At 36.5% G+C, this 6,881-nt stretch overlaps 1 protein-coding gene across 3 annotated transcripts in view; it reads left to right on the top strand.

Moving 5' to 3' along the window:
• The first annotated feature begins 417 nt into the window (after window positions 1–417).
• SCEL (sciellin) overlaps window positions 418–6,881 on the top strand; it is a 47,054-nt gene continuing 40,590 nt past the window's right edge. For 2 of the 3 annotated variants that reach the window (XM_087967374.1, XM_087967373.1), the window contains exon 1: window positions 419–553. The gene's annotated coding sequence lies outside the window, so the exon portion shown is untranslated. Of the gene's footprint in view, window positions 554–6,881 lie in introns of all 3 variants that reach the window. The other variant, XM_087967372.1, reaches the window with a different exon arrangement.

Here is a 6,881-nt window from a genome sequence, read left to right as displayed (position 1 = left end):
CATATTAATAAATAGATCATTCATTGGTATAATTCCTAAATTATTTTGTTTATATAAAAATAAACAGGCTTTCCCATATTGTTTTTTTTTTTTTGGGGGGGGGGTTATTTTGGCAGCAATTTAACTATTAGAGCCAATATGCAATATTAGATTTATATCCAATATTTGTATTATATGTAATTTCCCCCAAATAAAGCCTAAATGTTGTTGAAATATGCACGTACATACATTTTATATTATATACAGATATACACTCTTTCATCGTATGGTAGAATGCCACCACACCAATACGCACATCCCATTTTGGAAATGAGGCAAGTATCAGTGTAAAACAACAATAAACAATTGTAAGTTACTATAGTGTATTTAAACTATTAAAAAGGTGCCCTCCCTTTTCCACACCTTCGCTCTCCTCCCAGTGTGACTCATCTCTACTGGAGAAGCCACAAAGCTGTGAAGACAGCCGGGTGCAGACAATATTACTTTTTTGTAAGCTGAACTGCACAACAGTATTTCTGGGGAATCTGGATTTGGACACTGGTTGCATAAAGAGGTAAGCAGATATTTATAGATTGGCATGAGATTTTTTCCCCCAAAGTGTTCAGTTTATGATATTTAGAAGAGCAGGGCAATTCATGAACTTTCCTTCTCTCTATTTGGATTTGATTTACCACCTCGGAAACTCAGACAGGATGCCCAAATACAATGCCTTCAGAACCTCTGGAAACCTAAGATGTTTTGCACTATGATCCTTTGTACTTTGTTTCTGCCGAGCAAAAGAATTGCTTAGAAGATGGTTTTTAAAAATCTTAAAATCTCACCAGGGACAGCTAACCATGGGAGTAAATTTGTACACAAGGCATAATAGTAAAACTACATCTATGGCATAATAGTAAAACTATGCCGCTATCTGTCTTTCACAGGCAAAGTTTCAGAACATATTGAAAAAGTAAGAGTTTAGAGACGAGAGAATTATTTAAAGGGAGTATTCCTTATTTATTCTGCTTTAGTTTGCAAGAGCATAATATGCTGTTTAATAATATGCTGTTAAGTTATTTTTTTCCCAATATAATAAAGAATTAAGTTTGAGGTTGTAAAAAAGGTCATTTAAAAAAAAAGAACAATTAAGGTGTTAATGGAAAACTCACACGTATCAAAATTGTACAGAGAAACGATCTCATCCCATAGCTACTTACTATTTTAATTCTTTCAAGACTGAATCTTCATCTCCACCCAAATCCTGAAAAACCTGTTCCTGCGGCTTACTTTATACTGAATAGACAAGGGATTTTCATTCTACAGTTTCACATTCAAGTAGCATTCAAGTAGCATTCTTTTGCATATGTAATCTTGTTTTATGATTGGATTTATAATGGTTACCAGCATAGAGAATGTAATTTCTAAGTGTAAACAGAGATATACACCAGTTAATAATATACAATGTAAATATTATGAGACAACCAGGGAAATGATAATATTGAAAATTGATTCTGGCTAACGCTCAAAGGAGATTTTTAAATCTTGCAAAATGTATATTGCCTTAAATACAGCTTTAGATTTCTCCATATATAGTCTGTCCAGATGAGTGAACATTGCGGTTTCCAGCCCTTGCTGTCAAGATAATTAGAAATTGTCTGGACTCTTATTCTCCACTGTGTTTTATGGCTGATTGGTGCTTTGAAATATAGAACATAATAGGGTAGATTTTTTGCTTAAGATATGACCTGGGATAGAAATGACACCAGCATGAAGATAAGGGGTAAATGTTTATAGGTTAAAAAATGATCAGTTGGAGATAGCTTATTGATAGCTTATTGATTTTATATACCACTGTCTATTGTGTGGAAGTTTTAAAATAAGGCAGATAAGCTGACTTCAAAACTCCTGCATGGTTTAAAAATCTTGCTTTTGACAACTGCATTTTGATCAATGTCTAGTTTGGTTCTTTTTGATTATCAAAATGAGCACTTGCATGTTTTATAGTACTGCATAATACCAAAGTCATACCTGCCACATAATATAATGGTTTATTGATATAATCACATTTTGTTATATATTTTCAAACTTAAACTTTATATTTTAAGATATTAGGTGAGGACAGAAATGCGGAGGGAATCACTTTTACTTCAAGTGACTGGTAGTTTATGACCAGTTTGTCATTATTACAATATTGGATGAGAGCAACATGGTAATGCTTTGATCCCCTGTTTTTGGGGGTATGTGTGTGATGATTTGGTTTATTTAACCATTTCACCATATCATTAATGTAGAAACTGAAGAATAGGAGATGTCAGGCCTACCTCAGCTAGGTCCCTAGGAAAGACTCTTGACTCCATTTGATTGAAATGATAGGTTCTTTTACTAAGGATTAGTGGTTGCAACAAAAGCAAGGCTAGAACTGAGTATTTCTGAATACAAGTTACAGGTTTTCCCCTTCCATGGTGCTCCCCGCTTGACCAGATCATTAGTGTCCAAAAGCATCCCAGACGATGTTTTGGGAACTGCTTTGATGTCAGGCGTGTCTTAAACATCTTCACATTCTCTCTCAGGCCAAGCATCCTTGAGTGGCTGAATCAATCCGATTTTACACTTCTGATTCCTATCAGTGCCATTCCCTCCCCCCTTCCCTCCTCCTTCTTCCCTTCTGCACATTTCCCCCCCAAATTGCTTTGCCCCCCTCACTCCATTTATGGCAAGATGCCAGCCGGCTTAGTGAAGATGGCAAAGCTGACAAGAGAAGTGAGAAAACATAAATTGCCGAACTGAGGAAAAAAATCTCAAATTTGTAGCCCAGGGAAAGAAAAATAGTAATTAAAAAACTCCCCCAGGTTTTAAACCACAACCTTTAATTATGAAGCCAAGTGTAATAACCTTTTGTCATTTTAGCTTTAGTAGTAAACTTTAGAATACATTTAGTGACAATAGTTATCATTGACTCAGTAGAAGGAGTACTTGTGAGTCACAGATAGGAATGCTATTCACACAATCTTTCTGTCATCCTCAATGTGAAGATATTTATTTTTCTAACCTCTCTTCCAAGTCGTTTTTAAATGAATTGAACTTTACAGGGCTTTGAATGGGGGCTGCAATATACCTCCAATACCTCCATTCTGCTTGACAAGAAGTCACTGACATACATTCATTGAGTACAATTCTTAAACCAGCCCTGTATCTACCGTATTTGATACAGTATAGTCCAGTTCACATTTTACCATCTTCTCTACTAAAATCCAATCCTGACTGTTTAGAATGAATGAATGAATGAATGAATGAATGAATGAATGAATTCTTTATTGGCCAAGTGTGATTGAACACACAAGGAATTTGTCTTGGTGCATGTGCTCTCAGTGTACATAAAAAGTAAAAATACATTCGTCAAGAACCATAAGGTATAACATATAATGACAGTCATAGGCAGGGGTGGGATTCAAATTTTTTAACAATTGGTTAAATTGTTGTAAACTGTGGGCGTGGCTTAGTTGGTGGCGTGGCTTGGTGGTCATGTGACTGGGTGGACGTGGCTTGGTGGTCATGTTATTGGCTGGGCGTGGCCAACTCAATATCACTCACATTGAGGCATGCATCTCCTCACCTGGCTTCTCAAGACTGTGGGGATGCTGCAACAGTCGTAAGTGTGAAAAATGGTCATAAGTCACTTTTTTCAGTGCCATTGTGATTTTAAATGGTCACTCCACACAAGCAAAGTACCACCAAAGGAGGGGGAAAAAACTCCAGAAACGTTCCTGAGACAGGAAGTCTAGTCCTGCCAAGAATGTAATAAGGGTTAACGGAGAGGCAGTTTCTGTAAGCAACACTAGAATGTTTCCTTCCTGCCTTCCTTACAGGATTAGATCGGTAATTTCTTCTAACAACCAGTTCTCCAAACTGCTTAGAATGTTAACAACCGGTTCTAGCGAATAGGTGAGAACTGGAAGAATCCCACCCCTGGTCATAGGGGGTAAGCGATCAAATCTACTAGGAAACAGTCAATATCAATAGCAGATAGTCTTTTGAGTATGGAATTCATAGTGAATTGCAGAGAATAATAAAAAATAAAGAAACCATAATCTGTTCTAGAGTTTGTTTGGTTTTGACCTGAAACAGCCCTTTAATTACCTGGGTCATCTTTTCCCTTCTTTTCGAGTTTCAAAACTGCCCATGCACAACTCAAACAGGCAAACTTGGACAATATCTAAACCTTTGCTTAGCCCTATATTCTCTGGCTTATTTTATCACTGGTGATTTAAATGTCAAGGTGAATCAAAACTACACAGTATTACAAAATGCATTCATTTCATTTATGCCTCTTGATGTTGAATATGATCCAAGAATCTCAATAGACAAATATTTGTAATATCGTTGGCTGATACTTCACATAATTGCCAGATAATCAAGATTTTCCCATCCTATAACATTATTTAGGGTGATGACTCTGATCAATACAGATTTTGGTCTGATCAGAAACTTTCAACTGTTAAGTTCTGGTTTCCGTAGTGAACAAAAAAGCTTCAATGTAAATATCTACAGACCCCTCACATCCTGGACATAAATTGTTTCATCTTTTACCCTCAAAATGACACTATAGAACACTGCACACCAGAACAACTAGACACAAGGACAGTTTTTCCCTGAATGCCATCATTCTGCTAAACAACTAATTCCCACAACACTGTCAAATTACTTAGTAAGACTGTATTACTATTATTTTTCTCAACCTCCCTATTACCTATCTCTTCCCACTTATGATTATAACCATGTTGCTTGTATCTTTACAATTTACATTGTTTGTTTCCTAGTATGATTTGATTGCTTATTAGTAACCTATGACTATCACTAAGTGTTGTGTCTTATGATTCTTGATGAATATATTTTATTTTTTATGTACATGAGAGCATATGCACCAAAGACAAATTCCTTGTGTGTCCAATCACACTTGGCCAATAAAGAATTCTATTCTATTCTATTCTATTCTATTCTATTCTATTCTATTCTATTCTATACACACAATGAGGGCTTCACAAGATGTTGAAGATTTATGGAAAGTAATTTGGAGGCTTTCGGGACTGTGTTATAAGAGGGGAAGTTAGATCTGTGCAACTATCCAAAATTGTTTAACTGTGGTGTGGCTGTCAAAAAAGGATTATAGGTAGTCCTTGACTTACAACAGTTCATTTAAGGATTGTTTAAAATTACAACAGTACTGAAAAATGTGACTTACACCATTTTTCATAGCTACGAGCTTTGCAGCATCCTCAGGAGCATGTGATCAAAATTCAGATATTAGATAGCTGGTTCATATTTATGACCTTTGCTGTGTCCCAGGATCATGTGGTCACCTTTTACGACCCCCTGATAAGTAAAGTCAATGGGGAAACCAGATTCACTTTACAACCAGGTTACTAGCTTATTAACTTAATAACCACGGCAAGAAAAGTTGTAAAATGGGGTCAAAAATCACTTAACAAATGTCTCACTTAACAACAGAAATTTTGGGCTCAATTGTGGTTGTAAGTCGAGGACGACCTGTGTTTGGCATATTCAATAACCAGAAAACAAGCCTCTCCAGAGTTCAAATGGATTATGGACTATGAATTCCTCTGAAGGAACTCCTTTGCCAGACTTTTTTCAAATACAGACTGGATAGTCTACTCTAGTTGGATATGTAATGAATCCTGGAGGGTGTTGGACTTGTTCCTTCTCCTATGACTCTATGAACTGATATTTTTAAAGAAGCAATTATACTCAGTCAGCTGTTGCCAAGTGTGCACAGCTGTTTCTGTTTTTTTTAAAAAACATTTTTTAAAAAATGACAGATTGCTTCCTCCATATGCAATGCTAGTACAACCGACTTGCTCTATCCAAATTAATGCACAAGAATCCAGTTTTTCTGCCTTACATTTATGTATTTATTTCTTAGATTTTTATCCCACCTTTTAATACTTCTTCCTCCTATTTTCTCCATGATAGCAACCCTGTGAGGGACTTAGTCTGAGAAAGAGTGGCATGCCCAAAGTCATCAAGACAGCTTTTATGCCGAATGTGGGACTAGAACTCACAGCCTTCTGGTTTCTAGGCCAGCATTTTCTTCTTTTGAACTTGCTTGTGGGTCATTTCAAGACTGGCCTGTAGTATTCATCATGGAGGCTAAACAGTTGAAGCCTGGAGCCCCCTGGACCAGGGGTGTCAAACTTGCGGCCTGCAGGCCGGATGCGTCACATGCTGGCCACGCCCATCCTCGTTTCAGCGAAGGGGGAAAAGTTGTGATACGTCACGTGATGACATGACCCTGCGAGTTTTACTCCCCTGCCCGAGACAATCTCCGTATTAGTGCCTCTGTCTTCCTTCAATAACATAACTACCGGTAGTTGCATGCCCAACTGGATTATAAGCACTTATGGTTCATATATTTAAAAAAATATATAATAGATAAAATATATAAAATAAAATATATATTTTCCTGAAAATTAAAGCTCAGGGTGGCTTTAGAGAAGAGAGATTTTGTTCTTATCATTGTCTAGTATTATACTATTTAGCGAAGAAACGGATTTGCAATTCAAAATGTCAAAATGTCAAAATCTCTGCAGTGAAGTAGGAATTGAGGGTTTCTTTCCTTTTCTTGTCCCCTTGTCACCTTCTCCAGGTGGTAGGTCCTTTCCTTCTTTTTCTTCTCATACTATAGATGAAGTCCAGACACTGCAAGCTCAATTAGAGCAGCAACAGTTTACAATAGTTATGTAATATCATTCCTCAAAATCAAATTTTCATTTATAACGACCGGTATTTCCAAGTAACTGTTATTACAACATGTGGAAACCCAGAGCAAAATGTGAATAAACTGCAAGTTTATTATTTTAGCTATTTATTTACTAAATAGAGATTGA

This window comes from Notechis scutatus, chromosome 5 (assembly GCF_049901735.1).
Source record: "Notechis scutatus isolate UNSWTSFEM ecotype Mainland chromosome 5, rNotScu1.2, whole genome shotgun sequence".
NCBI classification, from domain to species: domain Eukaryota; kingdom Metazoa; phylum Chordata; class Lepidosauria; order Squamata; family Elapidae; genus Notechis; species Notechis scutatus.
Note: the sequence above shows the minus strand (reverse complement) of the source record. Positions and strands in the feature narration are given on the sequence as shown.